This window comes from Schistocerca cancellata, chromosome 11 (assembly GCF_023864275.1).
Source record: "Schistocerca cancellata isolate TAMUIC-IGC-003103 chromosome 11, iqSchCanc2.1, whole genome shotgun sequence".
Lineage (NCBI taxonomy): Eukaryota > Metazoa > Arthropoda > Insecta > Orthoptera > Acrididae > Schistocerca > Schistocerca cancellata.
Window position 1 is genome coordinate 71,650,798 of NC_064636.1, and position 21,628 is coordinate 71,672,425.

Below are 21,628 nucleotides of genomic sequence, written 5' to 3' on the forward strand. Positions count from 1 at the left end.
CCTTCCACCTTTCTGCTTTCACTTCTTTGCTTAGAACTGGGTTTCCATCTGAGCTCTTGATATTCATACAATTGGTTCTCTTTTCTCCAAAGGTCTCTTTAATTTTCCTGTAGGCAGTATCCATCTCACCCCTAGTGAGATAAGCCTCTACATCCTTACATTTATCCTCTAGCCATCACTGCTTAGCCGGCCGCGGTGGCCGTGCGGTTCTGGCGCTTCAGTCCAGAACCGCGGGGCTGCTACGGTCGCAGGTTCGAATCCTGCCTCGGGCATGGGTGTGTGTGATGTCCTTAGGTTAGTTAGGTTTAAGTAGTTCTAAGTTCTAGGGAATTTATGACCTAAGCTGTTGAGTCCCATAGTGCTCAGAGCCATTTGAACCATCCCTGCTTAGCCATTTTTCACTTCCTGTCAATCTCATTTTTGAGACGTTTGTATTCTTTTTTGCGTGCTTCATTTACTGCATTTTTATATTTTCTCCTTTCATCAGTTAAATTCAATATTTCTTCTGTTACCCAAGGATTTCTACTAGCCCTCATCTTTTTACCTACTTGATCCTCTGCTGCCTTCACTACTTCATCCCTCGGAGCTACCCATTCGTCTTCTATTGTATCCCTGTCAATTGTTCCCTTATGCTGTCCCTGAAACTCTGTACAACTTCTGGTTTAGTCAGTTTATCCAGGTCCCATCTCCTTAAATTCCCACCTTTTTGCACTTTCTTCAGTTTTAATCTACAGTTCATAACCTGCCACCGAACTTCACTAATTCCCTTTATATCTAACTTTAACCTATCCATTTCCCTTTTTAAATTTTCTAACCTATCTGCCTGATTAGGGGATCTGACAATCCACGCTCCGATCCGTAGAACGCCAGTTTTCTTTCTCCTGATAACGACATCCTCTTGAGTAGTCCCCGCCCGGAGATCCGAATAGGGGACTATTTTACCTCCGGAATATTTTACCCAAGAGGACGCCATCATCATTTAATCATACAGTAAAGCTGCATGCCCTCAGGAAAAATTACTTCTGTAGTTTCCCCTTGCTTTCAACCGTTCGCAGTACCAGCACAGCAAGGCTGCTTTGGTTACTGTTACAAGGCCAGATTAGTCAATCATCCAGACTGTTGCCCCTGAAACTACTGAAAAGGCTGCTGCCCCTCTTCAGGAACCATACGTTTGTCTGGCCTCTCAACAGATACCCCTCCGTTGTGGTTGCACCTACGGTACGGCTATCTATATCGCTGAGGCACGCAAGCCTCCCCACCAACGGCAAGGTCCATGGTTCATGGGGGGGGGGGGGGGGGGGAGGGATATTGGTATAGGTCAACGCATAGCAGCATTTGCAGTTGGCAAAACCATGCATGGAAAAATCAAGTTGGGTTTAGAAATGATGAATTTCAAGCTAGTTATGAACGCTGCACGTTGCGCACTAAACAAGAAGAAGAAGGGCTGTTTGAAGAACTGTATCCTGACAGCGATTTATGCAGCTAAAAATGCAATGAATCGGGAATATGCCCGAAGAAGTAGAGGATCCTTTAAAGCACCTCGTGTTCTACCAATACCCAAGACATCCGGCGGTTTTATTCCTTTTCTCATCCCAGCCCTCTCCGCGCTCCCTCGCCAGTAGTACTGCAGCTATTGCTCGAACGCTCAAGAACGCGCAAAACTCTCCAGCGCAGTTAGAAGAGGCGAGAAGATGTAACTACATGATGGAAGCTGCAGCCATCGGAAAAGGACTATACTTGAAACCGTACAGGAAGGGCCTTGGTCTATTCTTAAATTTAAAAAAAGCCAATTAGCGGTCCTACCTGATCGACCACTTACAAATACAACCTTCTTAAGTTTGTTGGAGATAAATTCAAGATACTAAGATTCCGTGGTGTGTTTATGTTGTTGTTGTTGTTGTGGTCTTCAGTTCTGAGACTGGTTTGATGCAGCTCTCCATGCTACTCTATCCTGTGCAAATTTCTTCATCTCCCAGTAACTACTGCAACCTACATCCTTCTGAATCTTCTTAGTGTATTCATCTCTTGGTCTCGCTCTACGATTTTTACCCTCCACCCTGCCCTCCAATACTAAATTGGTGATCCCTTGATGCCTCAGAACATGTCCTACCAACCGATTCCTTCTTCTAGTCAAGTTGTGCCACAAGCTCCTCTTCTCCCCAATTCTATTCAATACCTCCTCATTAGTTATGTGATCTACCCATCTAATCTTCAGCATTCTTCTGTAGCGCCACATTTCAAAAGCTTCTATTCTCTTCTTGTCCAAACTATTTATCGTCCATGTTTCACTTCCATACATGGCTCCACTCCATACAAATGCCGGCCGGAGTGGCCGTGCGGTTCTAGGCGCTACAGTCTGGAGCCGAGCGACCGCTACGGTCGCAGGTTCGAATCCTGCCTCGGGCATGGTTGTGTGTGATGTCCTTATGTTAGTTAGGCTTAATTAGTTCTAAGTTCTAGGCGACTGATGACCTCAGAAGTTAAATCGCATAGTGCTCAGAGCCATTTGAACCATTTTTCCATACAAATACTTTCAGAAACGACTTCCCGACACTTAAATCTATACTCGATGTTAACAAATTTCTCTTCTTCAGAAACGCTTATGTTTATGTGTTTATGCGGGATACATATTACCGAAGACTATGTGGAAAACTGGTGATGTGGTATTGTGAATTTAGATGTTGCTGGAGGTCATGGCATCAACTGGGTGGCATACGTGAAGAAAGACTGTCTACTATATCGACTCATTTGGTGACCTGCAGCGTCCAGAAAAATTACAACAATACTTCACTTACAGAAGACATGTACTCAACAACTATCGGCGCTATCAAGACTTTAACACACACCTCTGCTGTCATCTATGCATCATGTTTCTCTTGACGTTCACGAAGAAGAAGAAGCACGCTATATAAGGAGGATCTTTAATCATTCATTCATCAGTTGAGATTTAGATGCAATGTCATACACTTTGACCTTAAAAGGACGATCATCTGTATTGCATGCGATTTACTGCCCGCCAGTTGCCTGCCACGTTCATCATCCTATCCATCAATAAGCCCAGTTGACCTGAGCCGCTCAAAAATCAATGATTACTAGGTCTAAAACCAATAAATTAATAGATTTTGCACTCTTGTGTGTTTGCAATACATATAGAATTTGCAATGAATTGTGACAACGAGTATGAAATACTCGTCGTAAAAAATTCAAAATCATCATCGCTTATATCATCATTATTAAAGAATAAAAATATGTTTTTAGCGGTTTGAGATTTTCTTAAACTACTCGTCCACGAATCAACGACCTGGGAAAATAAACGCAACTTTCACGTTGGCTTGTATCGAAGAGGGGGGGCCAGGTTGCTGATGCTTGGCACCACCAACAGATGGCAGCGCAGTAGCCGCTCTTACATTTCTTGCACTGTCGATCCGTCTCCTTTCAGCTTTTAACGCTAGTTTTGAAGGAAGAGCTAGTCAAATGTGTGAATTTGTGTCTATAACGTGTTCGCCAGATAAAAATAAGTGACTAGCACCGCATCTATTAAGGTCGCTTCGCAGCAACGGCGGTAGCAAGCGCTTTCTTCGGTGACTCGTCTGTTTCAGGAATTGGCGTTCCCACCCGGAAGCGGCAAACGCTAGCTGCAGTCAATGACGGTGTGGGTGAGGACCCACTCAGACGTGCGATGTATTTCGTTAACTATACCACGAACGTACACGAAAGAAAGACGGAGTTGTGTGAAGACGTACAAAGTTTTTATTTTCTTTGCAATATATTCTTTCACATTTTTCGTTGTTCGTGTTTTCTTACTTCATGATAAACAGACTGGACGAATTACTGTTCATGAAATATACGCTATTGTTAAACCTTTGCATAAAAAGGGGGATAGATCTGATGTCAACAATTATCGTCCAATCTCCCTTCTAACAGCTTTATCCAAAATTTTTGAGAAAGTAATGTATTCAAGAGTAGCTTCACATATCTGTAACAATGAAGTACTAACAAAATGTCAGTTTGGTTTCCAGAAAGGTTTTTCAACAGAAAATGCCATATATGCTTTCACCAATTTTGAATGATCCGAATAACCGAACACCACCCATTGGGATTTTTTGTGATCTCTCAAAGGCTTTTGATTGTGTAAATCATGAAATTCTGCTAGACAAGCTCAAGTATTGTGGCATGAGTGGGACAGTGCACAAATGGTTTAATTCGTACCTAACTGGAAGAGTGCAGAAAGTTGAAATAAGTAGTTCTCATAATATGCAAAGATCAGCACATTCGTCAAACTGGGTAACTATCAAGAATGGGGTTCCACAAGGGTCAGTCTTGGGTCCTTTGTTGTTCTTAATATATATTAATGACTGGCCATTCTACACTCCGGGAAATTGAAATAAGAACACCGTGAATTCATTGTCCCAGGAAGGGGAAACTTTATTGACACATTCCTGGGGTCAGATACATCACATGATCACACTGACAGAACCACAGGCACATAGACACAGGCAACAGAGCATGCACAATGTCGGCACTAGTACAGTCTATATCCACCTTTCGCACCAATGCAGGCTGCTATTCTCCCATGGAGACGATCGTAGAGATGCTGGATGTAGTCCTGTGGAACGGCTTGCCATGCCATTTCCACCTGGCGCCTCAGTTGGACCAGCGTTCGTGCTGGACGTGCAGACCGCGTGAGACGACGCTTCATCCAGTCCCAAACATGCTCAATGGGGGACAGATCCGGAGATCTTGCTGGCCAGGGTAGTTGACTTACACCTTCTAGAGCACGTTGGGTGGCACGGGATACATGCGGACGTGCATTGTCCTGTTGGAACAGCAAGTTCCCTTGCCGGTCTAGGAATGGTAGAACGATGGGTTCGATGACGGTTTGGATGTACCGTGCACTATTCAGTGTCCCCTCGACGATCACCAGTGGTGTACGGCCAGTGTAGGAGATCGCTCCCCACACCATGATGCCGGGTGTTGGCCCTGTGTGCCTCGGTCGTATGCAGTCCTGATTGTGGCGCACACCGGCACGGCGCCAAACACGCATACGACCATCATTGGCACCAAGGCAGAAGCGACTCTTATCGCTGAAGACGACACGTCTCCATTCGTCCCTCCATTCACGCCTGTCGCGACACCACTAGAGGCGGGCTGCACGATGTTGGGGCGTGAGCGGAAGACGGCCTAACGGTGTGTGGGGCCGTAGCCCAGCTTGATGGAGACGGTTGCGAATGATCCTCGCCGATACCCCAGGAGCAACAGTGTCCCTAATTTGCTGGGAAGTGGCGGTGCGGTCCCCTACGGCACTGCGTAGGATCCTACGGTCTTGGCGTGCATCCGTGCGTCACTGCGGTCCGGTCCCAGGTCGACGGGCACGTGCACCTTCCGCCGACTACTGGCGACAACATCGATGTACTGTGGAGACCTCACGCCCCACGTGTTGAGCAATTCGGCGGTACGTCCACCCGGCCTCCCGCATGCCCACTATACGCCCTCGCTCAAAGTCCGTCAACTGCACATACGGTTCACGTCCACGCTGTCGCGGCATGCTACCAGTGTTAAAGACTGCGATGGAGCTCCGTATGCCACGGCAAACTGGCTGACACTGACGGCTGCGGTGCACAAATGCTGCGCAGCTAGCGCCATTCGACGGCCAACACCGCGGTTCCTGGTGTGTCCGCTGTGCCGTGCGTGTGATCATTGCTTGTACAGCCCTCTCGCAGTGTCCGGAGCAAGTATGGTGGGTCTGACACACCGGTGTCAGTGTGTTCTTTTTTCCATTTCCAGGAGTGTATATTCATGAAGAGGCAAAGTTAGTTTTCTTTGCTGATGATACAAGTATAGAAATCACACCTGACAAACAAGAATTAACTGATGAAATTGTCAATACTGTCTTTCAGAAAATTACTTAGTGGTTCCTTGTAAACGGACTCTCACTGAATTTTGATAAGACACAGTACATACAGTTTCGTACAGTGAATGGTATGACGCCAGTAATAAATATAGACCTTAATCAGAAGCATATAGCTAAGGTAGAATATTCCAAATTTTTAGGTGTGTCCATTGATGAGAGATTAAATTGGAAGAAACACATTGATGATCTGCTGAAACGTTTGAGTTCAGCTACTTATGCAATAAGGGTCATTGCAAATTTTGGTGATAAACATCTTAGTAAATTAGCTTACTACGCCTATTTTCACTCGTTGCTTTCATATGGCATCATATTTTGGGGTAACTCATCACTGAGGAATAAAGTATTAATTGCACAAAAGTGTGTAATCAGAATAATAGCTGGAGTCCACCCAAGATCATCCTGCAGACATTTATTTAAGGATCTAGGGATATTCACAGTAGCTTCTCAGTATATATACTCTCTTATGAAATTTGTTATTAACAACCAAACCCAATTCAAAAGTAATAGCAGTGGGCATAACTACAATACTAGGAGAAAGGATGATCTTCACTATTCAAGATTAAATCTAACTTTGGCACAGAAAGGGGTGAATTATACTGGCACTAAAGTCTTTGGTCAATTACCAAATAGTATCAAAAAACTGACAGATAACCAACAAGTATTTAAGAAGAAATTAAAAGAATTTCTGAATGACAACTCCTTCTACTCCATAGAGGAATTTTTAGATATAAATTTAAAAGAAATATTAAAAAATAAAAATAAAAAAAAATGCAAAAGTTGTTATATTAACTTAAGTATGTTGTTAAATTAACTTAATTATGTCATGTATTGGAAAATTTGACTCGTTCCACATCATTACGAAATATCGTATTCATGATCCATGGAACTAGTATTAATCTAATCTAATCTAATCTAATCTAATCTGAATATCTAGGAAACCGATAGCCCTAGGACAACCCCCCCCCCTTTGCCGCCGTGTCACCTGTATAGTGCAGTTATAAATGAATGTCCAATGTTGGGCGTCCCCTGTCAGTGTTGCGAACAGTCGCAACAGTGTGTCTGCATCCGCATTGTCACAGCAGCGTATTTGTATTTTAAATTCCACAACTTTCCGCCTTTTTACAGTTTTTTACAATGTCACCTTTTTATCGTCTGTTTTTCTTGTTTGTTTCTATCCTCATTACATTTCTTAACTTTTCTGTAAACTGTAGAGCAGCATAGTACGCTGCTGCCAGGCCGCTCCAACCCCCTCTGGGGGTGGGAATTGAAATCCAATAAAAAAACACACAAAAAGTTGATGTGAATCTAGTAAAACCTTTTTTTACTGAAAGTTGCAGTACGTAAATGCAGTTTACCATAATAATAGTACACCGCCTTTTGTGCAGTCGGTATTTATTAATAACTGAAAACTTGTGGCAGTTGATCCTCGCCGTATGAAGACCATATGTGTCAACCCCTTCGTTATTGAAACAATCAGTGAAGCAGTATCACATTACTCAACTCCATCTCTAACCTGCCAATAACTTGATAATGTACCGTTGGTTAAAAAGTGGTTCATTAAAACGAGAAAAGCCTACAGATGAAGAGGAAGATAATGCATTTGATGTTCAAGCAAGTGAGTGAGTGACTCTCGAACCAAAGCTGTCAGTTGTAACATTATGTGATTGCCTTATCATTTTAAATCATTCACCAATCGAGCAGTCGCTCGGCAACAGCTACAGTTAGCAAATAATGTTGCGAGAATGTAAAAGGTGATCGACCTGTGACGTAACTTGTTTATTGTCGAAGCGCCATCAGAGATGCAGTGAGTTATTGACTTTGAAAACCGCGGCGCGAAAAACGGACAGAAGAAGAACACTTTTACACATTCTTTTGATGTACGAAATATTCTCGATGAACAGTTACTCATTCTTCTCTTGTCTCTTGTAACTTGTGTCGGACGCGCATGTCTTGCCGCCGTATTATCAACGTTAAAACTAATATTATTTTAGTGTAAAGTAAAAGTGCAATACTGCATACCAGTAGATTTATTGTGCGACGTGTATGTGAAAACGTCAAACGAATTATTTTCATTACGAGAAGAGAAGTGCCAGTCAAAACGGCATCCATGTTAAATCCTTCATTGCAGTATAAGTTCATCTATTAGTTGCCATAAATTCAGAGTTAAATGGAACTGGTGTATGGACTGTTTATTTAATATAGAATCTATGTCTCACTCTTTCATGGAGCCGGCCGCGGTGGTCGTGCGGTTCTAGGCGCTGCAGTCCGGAACCGCGGGACTGCTACGGTCGCAGGTTTGAATCCTGCCTCGGGCATGGATGTGTGTGATGTCCTTAGGTTAGTTAGGTTTAATTAGTTCTAAGTTCTAGGGGACTGATGACCTAAGACGTCCCATTGTGCTCAGAACCATTTGAACCTTCATGGAGTTATTTAATTTTCTTTATGTTTCTGCCAAATAGAGAGTTCACAGTCACGAATTCTTTCGTCGAAATCGGACGGAAGTTGTATGTGGCGAAATATTTTCTCCGCGCCATATTCTACTATAAGTGCATGATAAACTACGGTCCCTTAGGAAATTCATGTTGAGCTCTCCAAAAAATAATTATATTTTGAATAGGCATTTACTCTCCTCTGCAATGCAGCTTCCGACTGATCAGACGATCCAAAAAGAAACAGCCGCACACGGTCTGCGTCTGCAAATATATTTCCACCGCTGATTATAGCTATATGTTACAGCACAAAAGTAAACATATTGTTATAATTAGCGACTACGAACGGGGACATTTATAACTGTATGTTTATGTACACACATTACGTAAAGATATCGTTATACAGTGCCCATTGAACCTAAGTCGTCGGCGTCCCTTGAACCTAAACCTTCCAAGATCAGTTAAGCTTACTGGAAAAATTAGAAAATATGACTCTGATTACTTGGAAATCGATTTTACTTTCACTGGACCTGAGCAACAGCCTAAACCTCAATGTGTAATTTGCTATGAAAGTCTTTCGAATGAATGTATGAAACCAGCAAATCTCTGGTGCCATCTTGAAACTAAGCACGCAGAGTACAAAAGTAAGTCATTAGATTTTTTCAAAAATAAATTAAGAGTGTTGAAAATATTTCGTAAAACAATTACCAAACACTGTGGTGCAAATGTAAATGAAAATGCAACCCTTACGTCTTACGAGGTGGCTCAGCTTGTTACTAAATGTGGGAAAAAACCACTCAATTGCTGAGGAACTTATACTGTCATCAGTAATAATACTTTGTAAGTGAATGTTAGGTGACGCAGCTGCTAAGATAACAGGAACTGTCCCACTCTCAAATAAAACTGTTCAACGACAAATTACTGATATGGCAGTTAACGTGGAAGAAACATTGCCGGCTAGACTTTGCATGAGTGACATGTACACTTTACAATTGGATGAAAGCACAGACATATCAAAAAAAAAGCCATAATGTTGGTTTTCGCATGATTCTCATGGGAGGACCAAGTGTTCGAAGATTTTCTTTTTTCATGCGAACTACTGCATCCAACAGCAGGCAATATTTTCACTGCATTAAATAATTATCTCAATGAACATGATGACACCTGGCAAAAAATGTGTAAACTTGTCAACAGATGGAGCAAAGTCAATGGCTGGCAAAAAGCCAGCTCGTATCAAAGCAGTAGCCCCTGAGGTGAAACGGACTCACTGTTGTATCCACCGTGAAGCCTTAGTAGCCAAAAGATTGCCTGAACCTTTGCAAAAGATACTTAACGAAGTAGTTCAAATCACCAAGTAAATTAAAACTCGATATCTGCGATCCAGATTATTTCCTTTGTTGTGTAAAGTGATTGGCAGTGAGCATGAGCAACTTCTTATTCATACGGAAGTAAGATGGCTTTCTCGAGGTAGGATCTTGTCACGATTTTTTGAGCTTAGAGACGAGGTTCGTATCTTCCTTCTTGACACAAAGTACGCAGATTTTCTCACTAACTTCTCTTGCCTTTGCTCAGTTGCATACTTAGCTGATGTATTTGAACACTTGAATGTCTTAAACTTGAGTTTACAAGGAAAAACGTAGACATGTTCAAAGTTGAGAATAAGATTAGTGCTGTGGTCAAAAAGTGTCCGATCTGGGCGTCAAGGATAGAAAACTAGTCACTAACTAACTTTTCTACTTTAAAACAATTCTTGGAGTCATCAGAGGAGAGTTTGCCTGACCAGATCAAGATCAATGTAGCCGAGCATCTACGCAGCCTAGCCACCACTTTTAGAGAGTATTTCCCTGAACCTGACTCTGACGACAGATGGATTCAAAATCCCTTCAGCTGTGAAGAAATAGACAAAATCCAAGGCCTCACTGAAGAAGAGCAATATCAACTTACGGATCTGTCCAGCTGTGGTATGATGATAAACATTTTCATTGGTGACAAAATTACAGACTTCTGGGCAACAGCACGCAAGGACTATTAGAAACTTGGAGATAAGGCAGTGAAAAAGATCCTTCCATTTGCAACCACATATCGGTGTGAGCAAGCATTTTCTTCCATGTGTTTCATGAAAAACAAATATAGGAATCGGCTCGACGTGTGGTCGGATTTCAGAGTGAAAGTTTCAAGTTTGGAACCTAATATTTCAGAAATAATGGACTCAGAGGTCAGATTGAACTCATCTCATTAAGAACTGAAAATTAAAACTAACTGTATACTGATGGAGTATTCTGTTGTAACTGTATTTTTTAAAATAAATAATACCTTTATGAAATCAGTGTTTTCTTATTTTTCACACATGTCTACTCAATGCAATTTCAAATGTAGTACACTTAAAAGACCAATACACTCAGTTTAAATTTTTCCCTGTCATTTTCAGTTCATACTCAATTTTTTAAGGACTTTGTTATACTAAACACCCAGATTTGAAGACAAAGATTTTGAGCAATAATCAAAAATTTAACAATAACGATGATGGCTAAATTGAAAAAGTTTCAAGCTCAATATTTTTTCAATAATGAATATGTCAATGTTTTTTCTAAGTACCAAAAATAGGAAACGTATAAAAAGGCTCTTAATTTGACTTTTTAGGTACTTGATACTGTGATATGACAAAGTACCAATCATGTTCGATGAGGGGGTCCTCGAGAAAATTTTGTTGGGAAGCCCTGCTTTACACAATCAAAAGCTCTGCTCAGGTCACAAAACATAGCCAGAGCGTAGTCCCTAGCCTCGAACACAACTAGGACAAATTTTACTTCTGAATCCATTGAGTCAGTTGTGCATTTAGCTTTCCTCAACCCAAATTGTTTATCATTGATTTGCCCAAATAAACACTAACTTTTTTATACATTATTGTTTCAAAAATGTTAGAAAAAAGGAGTTATGGATATGAGCCTATAGCTAGTGGGACAGTTCTTTTCAACTTTTTTATATATATGGGCACAACTCTAGAAATTTTTAGTTTCTCATTGAACTTATTTTCATCTAGAGATTTATATACACAATAAGTTAAAGGATAAATTACACAGTCAATAACATCTTTAAACAAATTACATGACAAATCATAGTAATCAACACTAGCTGAAGGTTTGAAATTTTTACCTATTTTCAGGATAGTACCTGGACACACTCCTGTGAAAGTGCTTCAGAAAGGCTTTTCAAAGCCGTTGTGGCTGATACTAAGTGCATTTTCGGGAGGTCGTTTATTAACTACTAATTTCTTCAAGAAAACTAGCGTTCTATGGGTCGGAGCTTGGAATGTCAAATTGGCAGGTAGGTTAGAAAATTTAAAAAGGGAAATGGTCAGGTTAAAGCTAGATATAGTAGAATTAGTGAGGTTCGGTAGCAGCAGGAACAAGACTTCTGGTCAGGTGAATATAGCATTATAAACAGAAAATCAAGCAGGGGTAATGCAGGAGTAGGTTTAATAATGAATAAAAAACAGGAGCACAGATAAGCTACTACGAATAGCATAGTGAACGCATTATTGTAGCCAAGGTAGACACGAAGCCCAGGCCTACCACAGTGTTACAAGTTTATATGCCAACTAGCTCCACAAATGACGAAGAGATTGAAGAAATGTATGATGTTAAAAACATTATTCCGATAGTGAAGGGAACTGAAAATTTTATAGTCATGGGGGACTGGAATTCGATAGTAAGAAAATAAAGACAAAGAAAAGTAGTCGGTAAATATGGAATGGGGGTAAGGAATGAGAGAGGAAGCTGCCTGGTAGAATTATGCATAGAGCATAGCTTAATCATAGCTAACACTTGGTTTAAGAAGGAGGTTGTATACGTGCGAGAGGCCTCAAAACACTGGAAGATTTCAGATATGTTATATAATGGTAAGACAGAGATTTAGGAATCAAGTTTTAAATTGTAAGACATTTTCAGGGACAAATGTGGACTCTGACCACAATTTATTGGTCATGAACTGTAGATGAAAACTGAAGAACCTGAGAAAAAGGTGGGAATTTAAGGAGATGGGACCTGGATAAACTGAAACAACCTGAGGTAGTAGATAGTTTCCGAGAAAGCGTTAGGGAACAATTGACAAGAATGGGTGAAAGAAATATGGTAAAAGAAGAATGGGTAGTTTTGAGAGATGAAATAGTGACGGCAGCAGAGGGTCAAGTAGGTAAAAAGACGAGGGCTAGTAGAAATCCTTGGGTAACAAAAAAGATACTGAATTTAATTGATGAAAGGAGAAAATATAAAAATGCAGCAAATGAAGCAGGCGAAAAGGAATACAAATGTCTCAAAAATGAGATCGACAGGAAGTGCAAAATGGCTATGCATGGATGGCTAGAGGACAAATGTAAGGATGTAGAGGCTTATATCGCCTGGGATAAGATAGGTACTGCCTACAGGAAAATTAGAGAGACCTTTGGATAAAAGAGAACGACCTGTATGATTATCAAGTGTTCAGATAGAAAACCAGTTCTAAGCAAAGAAGGGAAAGCAGAGAGGTGGAAGGGGCATATAGAGGGTCTATACTAGGGTGATGTACTTGTGGGCAATATTATGGAAATGGAAGAGGACATAGATGAAAAAGAAAGGGAGATATGATACTGTGTAAAGAATTTGACACAGCAGTGAAAGGCCCCAGAAGTAGACAACATTCCATTAGGACTACTGGTAGCCTAGGAAGAGCCAGCCAGGACAAAACTCTACCATCTGGTGAGCAGGTTGTATGAGACAGACGAAATACCTTCAGATTTCAGGAAGAATATAGTAATTCCAATCCCAAAGAAAGCAGGTGTTGACATGTGCGAGAATTACTGAACTATCAGTTTAATAAGTCATGGCTGAAAAATACTAACACGAAATCTTTGCAGATGAATGGTAAAACTGGTAGAACCCAACCTTGGGGGAGATCATTTTGGATTCCGTAGAAATGTAGGAACACATGAGGCAATACCGACCCTATGACTTATCTTAGAAGTTAGATTAAGGAAAGGCAAACTATCTTTCTAGCATTGGTAGACTTAGAGAAAGCTTTTGACAATGTTGACTGGAATACTTTCTTTCAAATTCTGAAAGTGTCAGGGGTAAAATACAGGGAGCGAACAGCCATTTACAATTTGTACAGAAACCAGATGGCTGTTATAAGAATCGAGGGGCATGAAAGGGAAGCAGTGGTGGGGAAGGGAGTGAGACAAGGTTGTAGCCTCACCCCAATGTTATTCAATCTGTATATTGAGCAAGCAGTGAAGGAAACAAAAGAAAAATTCGGAGTAGGTATTAAAATCCATGGAGAAGAAATAAAAACTTTGAGGTTCGCCGATGACATTGTAATTAATGTCAGAGACAGCAAAGGACTTAGAAGAGCAGTTGAACGGAATGGATAGTGTCTAGAAAGGAGGATATAAGATAAACACCAACAAAAGCAAAACAAGGATAATGGAATGTAGTCGAATTAAATCAGGTAATGCTGAGGGAATTAGATTAGTAAAGTAATAAATGAGTCTTGCTATTTGGGGAGCAAAATAAATGATGATGGTTGAAGTAGATAGAATATAAAATGTAGACTGGCTATAGCAAGGAAAACGTTTCTGAAGAAGAGAAATTTGTTAACATTGAGTATAGGTTTAAGTGTCATGGCGTCTTTCCTGAAAGTATTTGTATGGAATGTAGCCATGTATGGATGTGAAACATGGATGATAAATAGTTTAGACAAGATGAGAATACAAAGTTTCAAAAAGTGGTGTTACAGAAGAATCTTGAAGATTAGTTGCATAGATCATGTAACTCATCAGGAGGTACTGAATAGAATTGGGGAGAAGAGGAATTTGTGGCGCAACTTGACTGGAAGAATGAAATGGTTTGCAGGACATGTTCTGAGGCATCAAGGGATCACCAATTTAGTATTGGAGGGCAATGTGGAGGGTAAAAATCATAGAGAGAGGCCAAGGCATGAATACACTGAGCAGATTCAGAAGGATGTAGGTTGCTGTAGTTACTTAGAGATGAAGAAGCTTGCACAGGATAGAGTAGCAGGAGGAGCTGCATCAAACCAGTCTCAGGACTGAAGACCACAACAACAATTTCTTCAATGGATTGGATACAAAATTTCTTACATTCGTCTGGGGTTATGGCAGTATCATCTTTTTGGTTAGGGTAGACAATAGAGTTAATTTCACTTCTGGCTTCTTTGCATTTTTTTATGTTGTTATTTATTTATTACTTTTCAGTGTTTAGTGTATCATGTAGTTTCTTTGCTTCATTGAGTACCTGCTTATACTTACACTTAGCTCTAGCATACAACTCTTTATATACTTCTGATTTACCAGTTTAATACAGTCCAGAATATAGTATAACAGTAACACAGTTACAGAAAATCCATGGATAAACATTGGGAAACTTTCTATTCATCTCTAAGCTACTGCAAAAATATTGCATGCTGTAAGAAAAGCAAAAATATAATGAGAAAGAAATGGATCACACCAGTCATTCAATGGGCAGGAGGGGACCTGAAACATCCATATGAGAGGCACAAAAAATATTAAAAATCAAACCAATAATGAAGACTGCACGAACAGAGAGAGAGAGAGAGAGAGAGAGAGAGAGAGAGAGAGAGAGAGAGAGAGAGAGAGAGAGAGAGAGAGATTACCGCAGATTGCTAAAAGAAATAAAGACAATGTACTTCAAGAAATCAATTACCCACTTATTATGGCAAAGACTGTATGGACTTTGATTAGCACAGAGAGAAAAGAAGTACATGCCAACAATAATGAAAACATAATACCTAAAAAAAGAAAGAAATGAATTTTTGGACCCACATTTCATCGATTCCATTTTCTATGAACACATTTGTAACTGTGGTAGACAAACTCATATGACAAAATCCCACAAAACGAAAACAATAATATATTTCTTTAAGCATTGTAAATGTAACAAAGTGTTATTTCTGTTTCTCACAAATGATCTGTAAATATAAAAAATAATCTGCAAAATGAAAATAAAGAAAAAAATGCCATAGGGCCCGATGACATATGTACAAGAGTAGTTAATTACTGTTCAGAGTTTCCAGTGGAGCCACTGACATTTCTAATAAACAAGTGTAGGGAAGAATCCCTGAGCCTCAAAGCCAACACAGTATTGGGTCAACTGCTTTTCATTCTCTATATAAACGATATGAGTACACTAAAGGGTCCAAATGTCATTATATATGCTAATGACATGGGTCAATGGAGGCGGCCAATCCCACTCGTCGGCTATGGCCCGTGACCTAAAGGTGTTGTGGCGTGTGACGTATTATGGTGCAGAGTTTAGTTTATGAGTGTGTTTTGTTTGAAGATGCTGTCTTGTTGCAGTTGGTGGTGTGTGTATGGTCCGCGTGTTATGTGGTGTACATTGGGTTCATTTGGGACTCGGTGCTAGAAGTGTGCTTTTATCAGTTGTGACGTCTATAGAAGAACGAAAATTGATTTCAGTGAGTTAAGAATTAAATTTCTGTTATGTTTATGATTATTTGTGGGCTCTATTGTTAGGTATGGATATGACTTCTAGGTTTAATAGTGTGCATCTGCGGCCTAAAATGGGGGACGTTGTCCGTTATTAAGATGCTGCAACTTTTTGGGCTTGTGGTGGAGATAGTGAAATGCGGCGTATCCAAGTTGAATATATGATTAGCCAGAGTTCTGGTGTCTTAGACCAGGGATGTGTTATGATGTTTGGTGGAGTTATTATATGTTGTTCCGCCGCTGTTATTTACTGCATGTGTTGGTGGTTGATGTTTTGGTATCGGCATTTGTGGTTTATATTTATATTTAGCTATATTTACGTATTTGGGTGTGGTGATAAACCTGGGAAAATTATGTTGATAATGTGTATCCAAAAATACGTACGATTCTTATCAGTCCTGTAACGTAAAACTTATGTTTTTCTTGCTTGTTTCAAGCTGTCATACCTGGCATCATGTAAGATGATCTAAGGAGATATAAACGTAAACGTTATTCCTGTTGGTTTATCAAACATCGTATTTGTTTGTGTTACATGTGCCTGGGGTTCATCTATTAATAACGCAGTAATCCCACATATACAATCTGTGTTCGGTAATTATATGACAAACTGTCTCGTAGAACAATAATACCGTTCTCCATCAATACAACCGAGTATTCGTAATACGGCCTGGTATATCAAAATGTGAAGTTGTGTGAGATCTTTACTGTTAAAGTTACTCAATTACAGATATTGAAGTTATGTTTCGTACAAATACACTATAAGACATTGTAATATATTCGATCTCTTTTATTAATGGATACAGTCAGACTGGACTTATACTGTTACTAGAAACCCTGTTACTTCCTTTCGGAAAACCACTTGGCAAGTGTTTTGTTTAAGATCACTGAAGGTGCCAGTACGAGAATACGAATCTAACGCCAGCTCTTGTGATATTCGCTATTTTTGACTTCATTAAAACAGCAAATACGAGTAGTTAATACTTTCAGCCAGAAGGCAAATACTTGTTTATAAATAATGATTAATGTATAATGAGGCGTCGCATGGCGACGGTGGAATTTTCTAAATAATGTAATTCGTCGTCTTTGGGCGGCAATATAAACAGAAAAAATACAGATAGATATGCGATCCTTCACTATTTTGTTCGCTGGAGAACAAATGAAGCCTTGAGCGCTAAAAAGACTTGTACTGTTTTTCTCGAGTAAGACGGACGCAGATTTCTGGTAGTCTGATCTAATTTTTACTAAATGTATATAAACGTGTTATGTCTAAGTTTGAGTGAAGTGTAAAGAACTGTTATAACTTACCGTGACGACGCACGAGCGACTCAAAGAAGACAATGGCTATGTAAAAGAGCGCTCAATGGACATGACACGGACATAAAAATCTACCGTCATTGTAGTATTAAGCTTAAGGTACGATATATGTTTTAGTTATAATAAATATTTGTTTTGGGAATACTGAATCATTTAGCAGTGCTCATTTCTATTATCTCCTCAGTATTATTTTCATTTTAATTATGCATTTTGCTAATATTATAGACACCAAGATCAGGCGTCCAATGTGCGTGTTACATTGATAAAAGAAAACTGTTTTATCGTCTTCTTGCATCAGCTTTAATATTGAATTTCCCTTTTGCGTGATGTTACAGTTGTTTTTGCGCCCTTAAGAACTTTCTGGTCCCTTAGGAAATTGTTTTGTCATAACAATAACTTCACAACCGGGTATGATCGTATCTATGATCATGAAGTAATTAGAAAGATGATAATGCGATTTCTTAATCAATAGCACGCTAGTTTAGATCACATCTCATAATGCAATATTTTATGACAATGGTCAATCCATGATTCTTACGCCAATTGTGATTGATAAAACGATAAGCTAAATCCCAATTTCCAACTTTCCATTGAATAACAACATCACTTTTATTTTGTAACATCACACACTGCACTCATTTAACCATTTGTGGAATGTGCAACTACAATTTATATATCAGTAATCACTCAATAATAACTAGCTTCCTCATACACAAATGAAAGACCGAATTAAAAATGGCACTTTTTGGAGAGATCTTTAACACGGTGGATCATTACTTTCGTAATACGCAAAATCGCAGGTCGCAATGCTGCGCTTCTGATTCGCTACTGTATATGACCTCATGAATTTAGCTGTCAGCCAATCAGCATCGCGACCAGCGGGTCGCGAGGCGCAAGTGCGTGAGAAAATGTCTCCTCAACGTGAAATATTAGGAAGTGACGTCACAAAACTAGTAGAGCACAACGTCAACGTTAGCTATCTCTTCCCGTGTGACGCCACCTTTATCTTACGTCTTCAATGCGACTCGTTTTCGGCCAGTCACGAACAGTAGAGGGGGTATGGTGATCATATTAGATCGCCATATTTTCTGAGGCGGCCTCTCGCTCTGACATCTGTTGGCAGCATTGAGCAACACTGCAGCGTGCAAGCGCTGCTTACTTTACTTTGCAAGTTCAGCACGAAAATGTTAAGAGTAACAAACAATTCCGTAGTTATATCAAGTATTTATTTCTATACTGCTAATAAAATAGCAATAACCACCCACGTCTTTGGTTTGTCTCTGAAGAATATGTTTCATACCTACAAAATTTCTTGGCAAGGTATTCTTTAGATATTGCAACTTTTTGCTGCAATCATTGTTAGTAGTAACTCTCTAAACTCAACTAGAAAGAATTTTTGAACGGGTCGGAGTTTGAATTCCGTCCCCACTAAATTAGTCGAAAATCTGTGTCCACTGTAGAGATGGGCAAACTGAAACACGTAAATGTTTCGAAACAAATGAAACAGTACAATGTAATGTTTCGAAACAGTGAAACAGTTTGTGTTTTGTAATCTAATAAACCCACACATTTTATCATCTTGAATGTCTACTGTATAAGTATGCCCATATAAACACAAATGAGGTGCGAGAGCGCTAATCATATCGCAGAAAGTATGAAACTATCACTTAGGCGTCTTTGCAGTTTCGTATTTCCTGCAGCAAATGCGCTGCTTTTGTGCCATGTGGCTTTCATACTTTTCAATTGGCTGAGGAAAGCCTTAGCTGAAGACAGAAGAACCACCACGAACGGAACTGGAGGTGGGAGCAAACTGCAGAAACAACAGATATGCTACTGGGATTCCCACATTCCATTAGTATGGCTAATATACCCATCCTGCTAATTTCCATGCACACAAAGGGAATCATTGTGGATAATAGACACAGTGACTATAGACTCACAAATAATTCGAATAAATAACAAAATATAACAGAAAAAAATTGTGTTTCAAGGTGTTTCGAACCGTTACTATGAATTTACGATGCTTCCCGTTCACCATTACACTATCAGTGATATGTCAAACAGATTGCTTGCAATGATACCTACATCAAATTTATATACATGTCTAGTAACTGTCACTCTACGCCTTTTTTAATTTAAAATGTTGTAGTCTTACTTGCGTTTCTTAATATGATTACTTTACATGAACAGAGAAGCGTATGTTATAAAAAAAGTGTAATTTAACTGAATGATTTTCACATATTTATTATTTTGAATGCGAATAGTATGCGTTGTTTTATTGTTTGGTTAGTGTTTATAAAGCAGATGTTACGCCACTTCGGAATAGGACAGTCAGCTAGAAACGAAGCTTTATTTTCGGATATCTTGAGCTTCATGCTATTGCTTGTCAAAAGATTTCGACACTCTTGAAAGTGTTTCATGAAGTGGTATGTTCTGTTTCAGTACCTGTGCCGAGCCCGAATCTCGTCCGGCACAGAGTGGAATGAAACATCACTGTTTCGATACAATTAGTCCGTTCCAGGCGCAGGTGCACTGAAACAGACTTATTTTGAAACAACGATACAGTTTCTGTGTCTGGCTCGAGATTCGAGACAAGGGCGGAATGAAACACCACTGTTTCGAAACAGTGAACCATAGCCGTTCCGAAACACTGAAACAGTTACAGGTATCGATACACTGTATCGAAACATAGAAACAGTGGCCAAGTCTAGTCCACTGATTTCCTATAGGTTAAATTACAGAGGAAACACTCTTTGTCGATTCAACACCCATGCGCCGGCTATATATCCCCGTCTCCCCCTGTACTTCCCAACAAGCAACTCGTGGAGCTAGAAGTCAAATCTGGTAGTATTTCCAAACTTCGACTGCCGAAGAAGTCGGAAACTTAGTTTTAAGCCTATATCGAGTTTACAGTAAAGCACCCACCTTACTTTTATTTTCGTGTTTATTTTACTTCTCTGTCCAATCTGTAACTTTTATCTATTTGTTTGTTGCATAATAGTTTAGTTTTTTTGTATGAAATTCCAAGCATACTTTCGCCTTTCCTCGCTCCAGTATTGAAATGACAGTAAGCTCTTCTTTCGTCGCCGGCGCTCAGCTATGGAAATCCAGGCAAGTAAAAGAGGGCATTAGGTGTCATGGCCGGGATCACGTATCCAGCCAGGTGCACGTAGTATGGATGGGTGACGCTAGAGAGCAGCAGCTGCCTGATGTGGAGAGTAGCCGGACTCGTGTAGTACAGACTGCCACCGACAGATGGCAGGCGGGAGCTCTAGAGCACACTGCTTGCCTGGCCACCACACTGCGCAGCGCGCGTCACAGACGAGTCTGGAGAGAAGCGATGGACCGTGTGTGTCAGTGATGGGCTAAACTGCGATTTTCCGATATCAGTGATTTCTGTGAATGCTACTTTTCAGTATCTGTTATTGTTAACTGTGATTTGTCGCAGTTAAGGAACCTAAGTCGCGTATCCCTCCACCACTGCGATTTCTGCTACTTCTGCGATTTCTGTGATTTCTGCGACTTACCACCGTATGAAAAAGCTACATCTGTCCACACAGAAAATTGCATCTCAACAAACCTGTCATTGGTATGGATGTTTTACGTTTGTTCTTCCGTTGGCTTTAATCTTGTATTAAAGAAACAACTGTGAAAATATTAATAGTGTAATTAATAAGTAAGTAGCCATACAGTACCGTAATAGTTCGTGTTTAGAAAATGAATTCTAACATATTGTTATGTTCTCAGGTACCCGAACTACATTTCAGTCACTCAGTAAAGTGATAACTCAAAATATCATTGTCAGCAGATCTGGAGAAATTACCACTGCGTCTTTAGACCATTTTCGTCAGACGAGAGGTTAGTTTCTAAGTGTTTCGATGGACTTAATTACTTAAGTGAGATCGTTCTTGCAAATGTGAAATATACCCCATTGAGTGGCTTTCATTACAGCAAATATTAGCAATCTACTCTGTCAATTATATTGCTTGTAATTAGTGACAGCAAAAATTGTTTAATAATCCTTGTGATTTTGCAGACACAGTTCTGGTTGCTGTACGTATCTATCCACATCAAGGCTGTTGGGGAGAGACTCGTGAAGATTCAAGAGAGCTCTTAGAGGATTTGCAGTTTAAAAGTGACATTATTGCGAAATAAATGTGCAGATGAGTGATTAAACTGTGTTTTATTGAATTTGTTGTGCGATTTTAAAGGAATAATAAATGTTAAATACAGTGAGCGAATAATGAAAATCTCATTTTCCACATGTTGAGCCGTCCTATACCCCCAATTTTCCGCCACATATTTATTGGTAAACACTTGTTGGAGAGTGACATGCCGCCCCCCCCCCCCCCCCCTCTTTCTCCACAATCTTGGTGTGACACTGACCTGTAACATATCCCGCAGTCTACAATATGCATTTTGAGGCTGTTGATACGAAAGTGGGAAGTACAGATC

At 40.0% G+C, this 21,628-nt stretch overlaps 1 long non-coding RNA gene across 1 annotated transcript; it reads left to right on the forward strand.

Moving 5' to 3' along the window:
- The first annotated feature begins 20,653 nt into the window (after positions 1-20,653).
- Positions 20,654-21,341, forward strand: LOC126108669 (uncharacterized). Its single transcript, XR_007523590.1, has 3 exons — positions 20,654-20,762; positions 20,921-21,031; positions 21,210-21,341. It is a non-coding gene; the product is annotated as an uncharacterized LOC126108669 (long non-coding RNA).
- Positions 21,342-21,628: the final 287 nt, after the last annotated feature.